This window comes from Saccopteryx bilineata, chromosome 5 (genome assembly GCF_036850765.1).
Source record: "Saccopteryx bilineata isolate mSacBil1 chromosome 5, mSacBil1_pri_phased_curated, whole genome shotgun sequence".
In the NCBI taxonomy this organism is placed as follows: domain Eukaryota; kingdom Metazoa; phylum Chordata; class Mammalia; order Chiroptera; family Emballonuridae; genus Saccopteryx; species Saccopteryx bilineata.
This window is the reverse complement of record NC_089494.1, coordinates 210,929,076-210,944,468: the sequence shown is the minus strand read 5'-3', so window position 1 is coordinate 210,944,468 and position 15,393 is coordinate 210,929,076. Positions and strand designations below refer to the sequence as shown.

Here is a 15,393-nt window from a genome sequence, read left to right as displayed (position 1 = left end):
CTCGGGTTCGATTCCCGGCCAGGGCACATAGGAGAAGTGCCCATCTGCTTCTCCACCCCTCCCCCTCTCCTTCCTCTCTGTCTCTCTCTTCCCTTCCCGCAGCCAAGGCTCCATTGGAGCAATGGAGCAAAGTTGGCCCAGGCGCTGAGGATGGCTCTGTGACCTCTGCCTCAGGCGCTAGAATGGCTCTGGTTGCAACAGAGCCATGCCCCAGATGGGTGGAGCATCGCCCCCTGGTGGACATGCCGAGTGGGTCCCTGTTGGGCGCATGCGGGAGTCTGTCTGATTGCCTCCCCATTTCCAACTTCAGAAAAATACAAAAAAAAAAAAAAAAAGAAAGAAAGAAAGAAAGAAAGAAAGAAAGAAAGAAAGAAAGAAAGAAAATAATTGAATGGATTTTGACTTTACGATTATATTAACTTTGCCAACTGGCCTGGCAAAGGTAGACACACATGCACATCTTTAAAACAAAGCTGAGAAAAAGATTTCATGCTTGTTCACAAAGACTATAAAAATTGAAATTAAAATACTGATGATATAAACCAGTTCTATATTCCAACTCATAGCAACAGGCATTTTATTTTGTTACACTAATTTTTAAACTACTTACAAACTTCTTACAAAATAATATATTACACAAAATTCTGAAATACTAAATTTTATTCTAATAATCACCTTTGACTTAAACATTTTTGGTTTTACAGATAAATTATCATAAGATAATCTGTCATTGGGCTATAACTACTAAATTAAGATAATGCACCCCGACCAGTGGTGGCACAGTGGATAGAGCATTGATCTGGGATGTTGAGATCCCAGGTTTGAAATCCTGAGGTCACAGGCTTGAGCACAGTCTCACCAGCTTGAACTTGGGGTTGCCAGCTTGAGGGTGGTATCATCGACATGATCCAATGGTCGCTAGCTTGAGACCAAAGGTCGCTGGTTTGAAGCCCAAGGTCCCTGGCTCGAGGCCAAAGTTGCTGGCTTGAGCAATGGGTCACTGGCTTGGCTGGAGCCCCTGGGTCAAGGCATGTATGAGAAGCAATCAATGAACAACTAAAATGCCATAACTATGAGTTGATGCTTCTCATCTCCCTTCCTGTCTCTCTCTCTCTCTAGCTGAAAGAAAGGGAGGAGAGGGGGGAGGGAGGGAGGGAGGGAGGGAGGGAAGGAAGAAGGGGAAAGAAAGAGAGGGAGAGGGAGGAAGAAAAAAAGAAAGAAAGAGAGAGAGAAGGAAGAAGGAAGGAAGGAAGGAAAGGAAGGAAGGGAAAGGAAAGGAAAGGAAAGGAAAGGAAAGGAAAGGAAAAGAAAAGAAAAGAAAGAAAAGTAAAATTCACAGATGGGGATTTGTGATTAGAAAATAAATACACAGTAATACTATTATTAATATTAATAAGAATACAGAATCATATGTGGACGCAACTACTCCATTGCAGTGTAAACTACTGAAAAGAGGCTTGTGGTGTTTGGAACGCACTCTAGAGTCTGGCAGACCTCAACAGAAACCTCAGTAAGGCCAGTTTTCTCATCTGTAGAACCGGGATCAGTACAATAATTACCCCCAGGCGCTGCTCCCGATTCTGATCGCATGGCGTGTACACTAGTTTGACACACAGAACTGGACACTTACTAGCCACTATTATTATTATTTTAAAAACCAGGAGGCTTTGTCTTGAATGATGGCCCTTTAGTTAAAAACCGCATTAATAAAATATAACAGATTGCAGACAACCAGGAGGTTATTAACAGCACAAGGAGGATGAAACAGAGATAGAATAGTCAGCAGCGCTTGCCTGGAGTGCGCACCTAGTGGAGGAGAAAGAGTGTAGGAAGCCAGTCAGGCTGTGGAAGAGTCTTCCCATCTTCAAATGTGTCACACCAAGTAAGGCCACCAATTTCCATCAATGGCTGTTCAACATGGTGATTCTCCCTGTCAGAAATGTATTTGATGACCCCACATATCTAATTCCACATGCTCTGTACTGATTTTTCTTTTTTGATGAGAAACGTATGAGACTGAATCATCAGAATTCCTGTCTGTAAAGCAGGAGCCGGGAGCAGTACACAAGCAGTGAGGATGACTATAAGCACAGAAAACACAACCTGATCAACTGCGGGAGTACAACTCACTTCACTTTCTAATTCTCCACTAAAATGATATTGGAACACCATCAAGAAAGAGGCATTTCAAGTATGGAAGCCAAAAAAAATGAAGAAAAACCATATAGCATATGTCAGCTACTTTTAAAAATTATGTTTCTTCTGGATTTTGACATTCGTGGTATTTGCCAGCTTTATCCAAAGTGTAATGTTTACGATTCTTTTATTGTGCCAAATAAATATCCATCATTGTTCTTAGTTTTATATTCATAAGGTTGGATTAATTTTTTCTAAATGTGGTCCATAAAATTATACAAGTTCCAAGCCCCACAAAACCTGAACCCACTGAATCTACTACTGATTTTAGGACACCCTCAATCAGCCCTGTCCATAGTGAGTTGTTTAAATGTCTACTGTATTTTACAGTCAAAGGAGAAATACATTTTAAATCATTTCTAAATGGTTTTTTAAGGACTCAGATCTGCTGAAAAGGCTGTATAATTCGCTCACATAGGCACCCACGTATTCCTACCCGTGTTCCCTCCCTCCTGACCCCGCCCTCCCTCCTGACCCCGCCCTCCCTGCTAGGTCATGTCTGAGGACAATCTGTGAAGAGGTGTATTTCTGCATCCCGGGATGCTGACAGTAGGGGCTCCCCTGGTGCTGTTGGTTCATTATTTATATCTGTATTTGTCTGTTTGCTTCTATACTTGTTCTAGTTTTAAATGGTGCTCCAAGCCAACACAGGGAGGAATTTCAAAATGACCAAAAGACAGAACAAAGTCGTTGAGAAACTCACTAAAGTGAACACAGTCAAAATGGCATTTACTGGAAGATCACACTTAAATTTGTAGAAATATTCATGGGAGAAAATTATCCAAAATATAAACGAAATGAATCTTTGAGATTGTAGGGGTGGGAGCATTTTTACTTCTTCTGTTTAAGATATCTGTTAGCATGTCTAAATGCTAAATGAAATAAAGATGTGCTACATTGGTAACAAAACCACTAACAAATGAAGTGAGCCTTTCCTAGTAAACCACAATGTCCTATATTAATGAGTGAATTTTATCAGACTCTGCTCATTGTCACTAGGCACTACTTACAAGAAACTGGCAGAATTTAGCAAAGATTAGAGAAAAATAATTTATATTCACAGGCTGAAAATCATTAAACACATACATGACAGTGATACTCTAATTCATTTGCAACATAAGGGAACAAAATAAATTTTATTTTTAATTGGTTTGACTGTTTAGTGTTCTAGGACCTAGTCAGGCAGAGAGAAATGAGTACTGCTCCAAATTCTCTATTACATGCTACTTGAATTTGCTAATATAGATTGTAGGATGTTTTGCTTTAAATAAAAAGGCTTGTTTTACTTTGGATGGAACACAGTGTTCCTAGATAAGTCACTAAAACTGGGAGAAATCAAGAGATACCTCTGTGTCACCAGTAAGCGAACATTTACTGAGGAATTCTTGTGTGCTAAGAACATTGTCTGCTCCATCCGCAGCCTGTAGGGACACTACCATTCCATTTCATCCTGCGTTGTAGAGGTGACAGAGCTAGCCAGTAGCAGGCTAGGCTAACTGATCCCACAGCCTAGTTGTTAACTACTACATGGTACTGTCTTCTCTTAGAAACATGAAAGACTGATTCAGAAACAACTTTGATCCTTAAAACACATAACACACTTTATATCCTTCTTTCATACTCTCTCTGTGTTTTTGTTCATGAAATAAACTCATCCGTGTTAGATAGTTGTAAGAAAGGCAAGTGCTGTGACCCCTCTTTGGGAAGAAGCTACAAAGTGAAGAGTGAAGAGCAACAGAGGACAGGGAGCCCTCAACACTGACTGCTTCGTTCACCACTTCAGTGACCGAGTCTACCCTGGATTGACAGGAGAGCAGGCTTCAATTGGGTGAGTCAAGGGCCAGTAATATTTGGAGGTTGATGGAGGTAGGGGCCCTCATAGTGATAAAAAGACAGGAAACTGATAAATCCTTTTCTTACTGTCAGGACAGAAGAGGGGATCCGTGGGCTGTATTTAAGATTATTAACGTGTAGTTTAGACATCACTGAAATAACAGGTTTCAAATATCCAGCTCGCACCAGCCAATCATCCTAGAGGTCTAAATTCTCCAAATTATAGCTTCTCTCTTTCTCTCTCTCCTCCTCCCTCTCTCTCTAAAATCAGGCCACTTATGCAACTGGAGACTAACAGATCACCATGTTAATTAAAAACAAACAAAGACCAAATGTCCCTGCCCTTCTTGTCTAAAAAACAAAGACAGTACAAAGCCCTACTCAACCCCCTGAAAAATGCTTAGAGTTAAGCATAGTAAATTGACAGAAGAATGAGAACAGAAAATGTGGTCAAATAGGTATCTTAAAAGGTCTGGTACTGAGGTATAATAAATGCAGATGAAGTTTTGAGAATAGGGATGTTTTATAACTTTCTTTGGGTCTCATTTCCTTTGGGAGTATCTGATAATGATGATTGAATGAATAATTGAGTGAATGATGAAAATAATACTCTTTTTAAAAATGGTCCTAGCACACATTTTCACACTACTTCAGGCTTTCTAAGATAACCTGAAGCTGCCTCCATGGTCCCCAGGTTAAGAACTTCTAAAGTATATAAGGATCATGATAATAAACAAGTGTTTACTGACTACCGCCAGATATCAGGAAGAGTTTCTACCAATAAGTGCCACACCACTTATTTTTAGTTAAGAGTAGAGCTGAAAGTAACAAAGATCTTGAAAGAACACTTAAGTCTTCTATTGGAAACTAGTGACCACAAATGATGCAATTTTATCGAGCTCAGTGTGTTTACTGCCCAGAGTGCATCAATGGCCAAAAACTGGTAGAACATTGAAAATAATAATGAGAAATGCTAACAAAAACAATTTTGCACCTAACAGGCCATTTTTACTTTTCAAAGGTGTTTTACATACTATAAACTATTAAATATTAAAACTGCCTTAAAGAAGGAATGTATTACAAATGTTCCAGACTAGAATCAATTTTAAGTTTGGAGTTAGGTGACAGATAAGCAATCTTTAGGAAAAAGCCTAGGGTTAGGGAAGAGACTGACACTAGGAAGTAAAGCTTAGAAGAACTAGAAACTGCTTGCCCAGAGACAGTGGAAGATGGCTTTCCCAGTAGATATCAATACCTGGCCATCAAGAACATTCTGATAAAAATTAAAATTTATTTGTAATTTTTGTGTAATATTTCAACTCTGAGATGCCAATACAAATCCACACAATCAGAAAGAAAGAGACTTTTAAAAATAAATCTTAGAGATAAATGCAAATTACCAAAACCAATGTATTGAGCATAGACAGCATCATGACTAAGAGAAATCACAAGGCTTCAAAGCACACCAGACCCAAATATGGGTTTACATCTTTAGGAAAAGTTTCAGTTAAAATCTCAAAGCTTTGATTTCATCACTAGTAAAAAGTGAAAGACAATAGGATTAAATGAGAAAATGCAAAAGAAATACAGTGACTTACACCTATAAAAACTCAATGATACTTAATATTACCTGATATCAATTACACTATTATCTTAGAGTTATCAGGGGAAGGTTTTAGTACTCCAAATTTTTAAACAGAACCAAGAAATAAAAAGTGAAATATTTAGAGTATCTTCTCTCTCTCTATCTCTTTTACTGGTCATTAGCTGATTTTTTAACAAGATTTGGTTATCTTAAACAGTTACAGATTTCTTTTTCTGTTTATTAGAGCTGCTCAAGATGGGTTTTCTAGTTTATCTTATTCCCCTGTAGAGTAACAGAGCTAAGGAAGGACAAAAAAACTTAAATTTACAAAATGAATTGAGTATCCAACCTCAAAGACCAAGTTCTTGAAAAATCATTGAGATGTGTAATTTATAACAAAATCATATATTACTAAACCCCATAAATATGCCATGACCATACCAAAAATAAGACTAAAATGAGAACTAAAATAAGTTGTTACCTATATCCAAATGTGATAGTGTTAGCTACATGTGTCAGAAAGAAGAAATTGCCACAACTAATGCAGGATAAGGTAAAAAAAAAAAAACACCCTTATTCACTTTATAAGGCCAAAGGAATATACAAACATAGAAGGTGTCATGATAAAAGAATGTCACCCATTCACAAATCAAGAGATATGAAAATATTGACAACCTCTGACTAAGAAATCTCCCTGTGCAAATTTATCCTGAAACCTCGCATCAAAAGATCATGAAGTCATAGGCATGCACATAGATAGTCACCATGTCAATATAATTATTAATAACCAGAAAACAAAACTAATGTCCTGATATAAAGCATAAGCTAAATAAATTTGGAATATTTAATTAAAATCAATAAATGAATACGTTCTACACACCAAGCACATTGCTAACACATGAGAGCCTTGCTCTGATACAGTCTCATTCTAACATATCCATTTGATGAAATATAAAACCATTAAGAAGATTGTAAAAAAATATATAAATCTTCATAGTAAAAGTTAATATGTAAAAATATGAAATACAAACTATAATGATTTACATCATATAAAAAGTGGACATAGAGTGGGAAGAAATATACTCATGAGAAGAAGAACTGGTAGCTAAGTATAGGGTGTTCACTAACCCATTATCACCAATCTCAACTTGACAGGCTATTTCTCATGCCATCTGTTATGCATCAAACATCGTCTTTAAACATTTCTTTTAGTGGACAGGAGATACTTTCTCTGTCACTTCCATCTGTTTTTGGCAGCATGTGCTATAGCACCATCATGTTAGTATGCTCAGAGAACAGACACAAGCAACTAATGGAGCTTCTGAAGCTGACAAACTACCCCTTCTGAAAGAGAGGGCCTAGTAGGAAAGAGAATTTTAAATGTCCACAGCCAAGAATAAAATTCTAAACTCATGCTCTTTTAAAACCTTTATTAAAACAAATCTAATTTCTCTACTCAATCTCTCTGTACAACCACACAATGAAATGGTTTCATAGTCCCTGATTTTTGGCTAACTGGAAATGTTTGCTACATGCAATCCAGTTTTCACTCAAAGTTTTATTGAAAGGACTAATAAACATTTCATATGTGCAAGACTGATGGTCTTCCGGTCCTGGTTTACCTAGCAACATGATGAATGACATTATCTGGGAAACAATCATTATTTCCTTTCCTTACTTCGTCCTTTATTGTTCACTTCCTCATCTTATTTATTCAGCCATTCAACACACATTTACCAGGCCCTTCCTCTAGTCTGCGTATTCTTCTGAGCACTGAGGATTAAACAGTGAGTAAGAAAAAAAAAGTCCCTGTCCTCAGAGAACTGATATCACAGTTGAGAAGATATAAAAATTTAAACATATCTAAAATTTCAGATCACGGAAACTGCCACACCGCAGGGAACGGTGATAGAGTGACGGAGGGGAGCTAGCTTTTTGAGTTTTCTGAGGAGGTGACATCTGAACAGAAGCCTGAACAAAGTGAGGAAGTGATCAAGTCACCAACCTTTGGGAACCAGCAACACGTGAAAGAACTTCAGCAATGTTACAGATCCCTCCGGAGACACATAAACCAGAGAGATGATTTATACTTGTTTCCTTTCTGGGCTGTTAATTCTAAAATGTCTAGTCACAGCCCACGGCTCCTGGAACAATGTACAGTCTCGAGAACCCAGAGCCTAAGGGCGGACTAACCCCAAGCTCTGCACAAGCACAGTGGGTCCCAATTCTCAGAAAGCCAAACACCTTTATATTTTGTACTTTGTCAGGTTATCTACGTTTGACTATTTACATCAAATATACTATAATAATAGGAAAAAAAATAATCCTACCTAGATCAAAGAAAAAAAAAAAACAAAAGCTACAGTGAAAAGCGTGGTTAATTATTCTAATAAAGTATCTTCCCACGGATCTCCAAATCCCTAACTACATTATAAGAGTATCCATCCTCCATTCCTCCCCCAACCCTTGCCACTGCCCCAAAATAGTGGTGGACTGAGGTAGCTTTTTATTTCTCGCTTTATTTTTCAGTGTTTTTAAACCTATTTTGGATATTAAAACAGGCAAACAAACAAAAAAACCTGTAGTATTTGGTAAGAGTAATTAAGAGAAATTTCCTCTTCCACATCGCTGCACCTATTTTTTTTTCTTATCTTGGCCAGTTACAGGTGGCTAGCAGCTAAGAGCTCTACCTTGCCATGAACCAAATAGAAGCCTCACTGAAAAGGATCAAGAGCTCTGTGTTTCATCAATTTAACATCCCAGCATTAGCACCAGCCAAGCAGACACAGCCAGGCTGCCAAGACAAACACATGGGGTTTGGCTGAAGGGGAGGGGGGCAGTTTCTAGAGACAGCTCTCCAGTCTAAACTTCTTAAGGAGTCGGCATAAACGTGCTTTTATTGAAAAGGTGCTGCTCCATCTCAAAAGCGCGGATTCAGTTCAAACACTGCCCCCTTTCACTGGCTCTGTTGGCTTAAGGTGTGTGCAGCTCAGTGACTGCAAGACCTGCGTCACAGCTACCTGCTGCTGGCTTTTTAAATCCCCAAACCAAAACTTTTGGAGCCACACTAAACACTGGCTGTTTTATCAAAAAGAAAACAGGAGTGAAGGAGGATGCCGGGCCACGGAGCCTTGCCCTGCCTCCACCCAGCCTCATCCGAATAGGGAGCTGCAGTAGGTGAATAAAATGGTTACAGGTCCCCTCTGTTCCTTTTGCCTGGTAGACAGAATTTAAATTTAGGAGAGGATATCACTCCTTCATACCTATTCTCGAGTTTGTCAGAGAATAACAAACACTGCTTAAAGGTTATAAGTTTCTTGGAGATGGCGGGGCAGAGGGAAGGCTCAGTTTTGAAATCTATAAAAACTGAAAATGTTCATTTTAAACTATAAATTGGTAGTCACAAAATAATTACGAGGCTCTAAAGTACAGCACAGGGAATACAGTCCACATTATTGGAATAACTAGGTATGGTACCAGGTGGGCACTTGAAATATTGGGGGTACGACTTTGTAAACTATGATTGTCCAACCACTTTGTTGCACACCAAAACGAATACAAAATAACATTGAATGTGAATGGTCATTGAAAAATAAAATCTAAAAAAAATAAAAATATTCTGCAGAAAAATTCTCAAATTGTTAATGTGAAAATTTTCTAAACCACCATTCATGAACATTTATTGAACATCTAATCTGTGCTGAGCTCTGGATAAAGTGCTGAATGTACAAAACAGAATGGGGTGCTCACTACCCTTGAGGAACGAGCAATCTAATTCAGTCAAGTAGTTTTGAAAATGACTGAAAATAAAAATTACAACATCCTGAAAGCTTGAGAAATTTGGGTTCCCAAGGATGTGCAGAAGAATGTCTATAAAGTAATGTACCGGAATTCCATGAGCCAGTTTGGAAAGGTGGTGTCATTACTTAATGTTCAAACTCCATTAATCTTCATCCTAGAAGTTTTAGGCATTTATTTAAACTGTGTGTCATCAACAGAGTATTCAAGTACTCACAGTAACAATCAGTCACTCTCACAAGAGTGGCAGAAGTATTTCATTCATCTATCCTCTAAATATTGGGCTTCAAAGATGTACCAGCACTTCCTTTGAGGAGCTGGGAATATGATGGTAAGACAGAAAAAGCCTGCGTACACCCTCATGAAGTTTACAACCCTGGTTAGGAAAGAGAATATTGATAAGTAAGTAAATTTTGCTCAATGACAACTGTGATGATAAAAATTAGCCTGAATCCTGGGAAGATTTTTTTGGGGGAGTGCCAAGTATTGAGAGGACTGTTTTAAGTCTGGGAAGGCTTTTCTGCAGAAGCAATACTTGAGCAAAGATCTGAAGGATCAAAGAAGCCAACCACGTAGAAAGAGCGGCTGGCAGAAGAAGAAATGAGCTTAGCAAGTTCCAGGAAGAACTAGAAGGTCAATGTGGCTAGAATCTCATCAACCAGGGTGCAGTGGCAAGACTAGGGGTCAGTCTCAGCCAAGGCCCAGATCATGGAAGTCCTTGTCAACCATGGGAAGGAATTTGGATTTAATTCTGACAGTCATGGGAGACTACGGAGTGGGAAGGTTAAACAGGGAGGGTGGGGAGGGAGAGGATGATATGATTTATTTGTTTTCAAAAGTCAATTTGGTTGCATTTATTCATCCAAATATATGTTGAGCACTTGCTATGCTTTAGATTTAGATTTTGGGGCTTCAGGAATACATAAGAAAAGGCAAAGTCTTTACTTCATGAAGCTTGGGCATGGGCCAGAAAATTCAAGGGCAATTACACAAAGTAAATGAAACAATTTTAATATGCCAAGTGATAAAAACATCTAAAAAGAGAATGAAGAGGTCAGAATAATGTGATGGAAGCTGCTGTTTCAAACAGTTTGGCTGGGGAAAGTCTCTAAAGTGATAGCAACCTGGAGAGAAAGTGTTCCAGGCAGGTCAACAGTCAGTGCAAAGGTCCGAAAGGTGCGTGCCTAGCTTGTGGCTGGCAATGTGGCCTAGCAGAGGATGAAGAAGGAAAGATTAGAGGTAAGTAGCCTGTGGCACAGTCATTGCTGCCTTGTGGACCATGGATTACATTCTTAATGGCAAGAAAGATCCCTGGATAGTTCAGAGCAGAGAAATGACGATCTGATCTACATTCTAAAAGAATGGGTCTGACCACTGGCTGGAGAAAAGATGGTAGGGGAACGAGACAGATGCAGGAAATTCTTTTAAAGCACAGGAGATGTGAGTAACCTGGTCAAGAGGAAATGGTCAGATTTCGGATATACAGGGTCCTTTAGTTACAACAGTCTCAAGATAAGATGTTTCGAGTTTACAACACTAACTCTCATAAAAACTTTTACAAATTGAGACATGAGTGTTTTGGCTTAGACCATTAGTGTCATACTTATGGACTATGTGGGCAAACTAGTTTGGTTGCTCCTGGTGGAAGAATACATAGTAACTTTGAGTGTTTGTGTTTTTATGTTTTAGATTATGATTTTACAACTGTGTTAGGATAAGTAAGTGACTTAGGCTATGGTGTGTTTTGTCTTACACTTAATTCAGGTTACATCACTGTCATAGAAACAGAAATGTGTTGTAACCTGAGGATCCCCTGTATTCTGAAGACATAACCAACAGAATTTGCTAGTGAACAGAATGTGCAGGTGAGAGAGGATGAGAGCCCTGAAGGATAATCCTAAAGTTCTTATTTTGGATGCAATGTTTTTTCCAGTGAGTATCTACCTCTCTGGTTCCATCTTCTATGGGCTCCATTTAATTTACCATATTTACCCATGTATATGATGCTCCCATGTATAAGACGCACCTTAATTTTGGGGCCCGAAATTTGAAAATAAAATGTATTACATAAAGTTATTGAACTCAAGTTTTATTCATCATAAAATTCATACAAGAGCAAAAAAGCAGGAAATGCAAATAAAAAAATCTACAACCACTGTGTAAGATGCACCCAGATTTTAAATCACAAATTTTTTGGAAAAGGATACATCGTATAAATGGGGAAAGGCAGTAATGTTATTTGCTGTTCTTGGCCATCTTATCTTCTCCATCTATATGAACATTTCTCCATCTATATGTACTAATCATGAACATTTCCATATATGTCCATAGCTTCAACTATAGGTGTCTATAATACAATGATCCCAAAGTATAAGACTGAGTTGTTCTTTACAGTCAGAGAGACTGAGATTTAATTCCAAGTTCCACCACTGCCATTTGTGTGGTCTTAGGTCAGGTATGTGACCTCTCTGAACTGCTTCCTCACTTGTCAGTTAAAGATGGTAATACCACAAGAGGATACTAAGATAATTAAATAAGTTATACTAAAAAACAATCAAACAAAAAACCTTACTCTATCCCTGGCACATGGAAAAATACTCAAACATTATTGCATGGTTACATCTTATTCTGTCTCCAGCTCAAAGTCCCCTCAAAAAAGCTTACTCCTCTCCTCTATTTTCTATATAGTCACCCATACCTTATAAGCCTACGACTCACCCTAGGGTCCTTTAGCTTCTTCAAGATTAATTTCCAATTGTCAAGTTGGCTGATTCAAAGTCCTCTTGATTTCCTTCTCTCCTGTTAATCCCATACTTAGGTACTCCTGGAACCTGCTAATCACCATCTCAAGTGTTACTACTACAGTCTTATCTCAGAGGACACCACTTCTCACTGAAATCTATTCCAATATCTTCTAACTTCTCCCAAATGCTGGCCCAGTGAGTCTCCTAAAATGCAAGAACACATCACTCATAAAAAGTTTCAAGTGGTTCCCTATCATTTAAACAAGATCCAAACATGTTAATATGCACTAAAGATACATTAGTGTCAGCTCCATTACAGATCTCCAATTTACTCTTCTACATTTTTTTGTTTTTATTTTATTTTTTATTTAGTGAAAGGAGGGGAAGCAGAGACAGACTCCCATAAGTGCCATGACCAGGATCCAACCAGGAAGTCTACCAGGAGGCAATGCTCTGCTCATCTGGGCCCTTGCTCGATTGCAACTAGAGTTATTTTTTCTTAGTGCCTGAGGTGGAAGCCATGGAGCCATCCTCAGCACCTGGGGCCAACTCACTCCATCGAGTCATGGCTACAAGAAGGGAGGAGGAGGGAGAGATGGGGGGAGGGAGAGAGAAAAGCAAGAGTGGGAGTGGTGGAGAAGCAGATGGGCGCTTCTCCTGTGTGCCCTGGCTGGGAATTGAATTCAGGGCACTCACATGCTGGGCCGATGTTTTACCACTGAGCCAACCTGCCAGGGCCCTCTTCTGTATTCTTTACTCTATATTCTTACAACTTAAGAGTCACACTGTCCTATTCCACCATGATTTGTCCCATGCTATTTCCTTGACCTGAAATATGTTCTTTCCCCTCAGCTCCCCCAATTCTATACTTGCTTGTCCTTTATATTCAAGTCTTACCTTCTCTGAAGCATCTTCACAGAATATGTCTCATGCTAAATTGGTATGCCTTTGAGATGATGCCATGTTAGCAAGTTTGCATGTGTTATCACTGCCCTCACCACACCTCAATGTGATAATTTGCTTATATGTATAGTGCCCCAGTTAGACTGCTATCCTTGAAGACAGAATAACCTGTAACTCATCTTTACATTTTCAATACCTACCAACTCACAGCAACCCTGTAGTCCAATGACACAGAAGAATTAACTAATGTTCAAAGAGATCAAGCTATAGTTTCACATCATATGGCCTGTATTATCAGAGAAGTTAAAGGTATAACTCTGTTTCCATTCTGTTCCAACAGTAACACCTTTTCAAAATCAGAATCATTTAAAATCCTTCAAAGACTTTCTGAGTATGAAATATTTTCATGAAGAGTTCAAGTAAACTATTATATCTAAAAATAGTAAAATGTTAAATTATTTTGGATCCTTTCATTTACAAACTCAAAACCAAAATATTACACTATATACAGAGTAAAAATCTGGTTGGCAAAGTTTCACACTTATCATGATTACAATGCTGATGAAATGTCTAATATATTTTCACAATAATCATCAACCAAAGTTTACAGAAATCTTAACAAGAAATAAGGACAATAAACAAAATTTCTTTGCAAATAGAAACACATTAATGCCAAATATTATGCAATTATTTCATAGTTCATAGTTTTAGTATTTTTAAAAAATACTTTGTAATTTTATTAGAAATTACATATTCACATGGCAATTATATAAATGAGAAACTAGATATATCTGTTATATCTGTTATTTAAGGGAATCTCTCCATACTTAGACATATTTAAATGATGGATCTGGAAAAAGAAATAATGATTAACAAATGCATTATCCAAATAGAAAAAGGAGTGTAATACTTTCCTTTAAGGCTAAAATAATGTCTTAAGAAAATCATATTTCTTTCAGATACCACTGCATAAAATATATCATAACAACTGTTAAACAAATAGTGTTAAAGTATACATGTATTAAAGTAACAAATGAGTAAACAAACTTGACACTAGAGTTTGAATCTCCCTACTTGGTGCACTGTTTATTTTGCTAAGCCACATTACATGATCCCCACTTGAACGCCAGTCACACTTGTATTTTTTATATGTAGGGGAGAAAGCGGTCTCCTAGGTATCAGGAAAAAGATAGCACAGCATCTTTCTTACAAGAAATAGTCATTAGATATTATGTTCAGAATTTTCCATATACAATTTCCTACAGTATATATAATTATAAACCATACTACAATCATTTAATTTAAACCCTGCTCATCAATCATTATTACTCAATAAATTAGCACTCTTGCCCCCCCTAGTGGATGAATAAATTTAAAAACTATGTTTGTTTTTCCCAGAAAAGGTTAAAAATTAAGCCTGCAGTGTATGCATGTGTATTCAGAAATATGTTTAGAAGACAGATACTGTAATAATTAACCAGTTAACAGTGTCGTCCAAGAGGACCAATAAGACTGATATGAAGACACCGTATTATAACGCCAACTCCAACCTACAGGAGTGATTTACTCTCAGGCTCGTTGTTGAACATCTGAGGCTCCGCTCTATCATCTCTAAAATCAGGCTGATAATAGCGACTTCATAGGTTTCTAGTGCAAGTTAAAAGGTACCATACATGAAGTGCCTTACACAGTACAAGGCACACATTCAACCATTGATCATACCAGCTTCCTTTCCTCCTTAGCGCTGTCTCAGCACCCACATCTCAGTGGTTCACACACCAGTCTCTCAGGACTGCCCTTTTCAAGTATTCCCCCAAAGCGCCATAATGTTTGAGATACTCTTCCTTGGGGAAGACTTCAAATTTGTATACAAGAGGAGAAAAACAAGAAGTTAGGAAAGGCTCCTGCTCAATATCATTTTAGTCCAGGCTGATACTGGCTCTCTTGTTGGCTCCATTGTGAAATCCTAGCTCTTTCAGCATTTCTCTGACTTACTTTTCCTGGCCACAGGCAAATGGCTTGGCTACACTGATTTGATTTCTTCATCTCTCAGATACTCTAATTACCACCTACATCTCAGGGGTACAATGAAGATTACCAAAACTATATTATAGAAATTTCTTTAAATTTAAAAGAAAAAATTAAAATGTTTAGAGCAGTAAGCACTTTTAAATATTACATCCAGGCCCTGGCCGGTTGGCTCAGCAGTAGAGCATCCGCCCGGCATGTGGAAGTCCCAGGTTCAATCCCTGGTCAGGGCACACAGGAGAAGCGTCCATCTGCTTCTTCACCCCTTCCCCCTCTGCTTCCTCTCTACTTCTCTCTTCTCCTCCT

General features: G+C 38.2%; 1 protein-coding gene across 1 annotated transcript in view; it reads right to left on the bottom strand.

Moving 5' to 3' along the window:
* Positions 1 to 15,393, bottom strand: part of ADAMTS3 (ADAM metallopeptidase with thrombospondin type 1 motif 3) — a 259,718-nt gene that overhangs the window by 171,839 nt on the left and 72,486 nt on the right. The window lies entirely within an intron of this gene.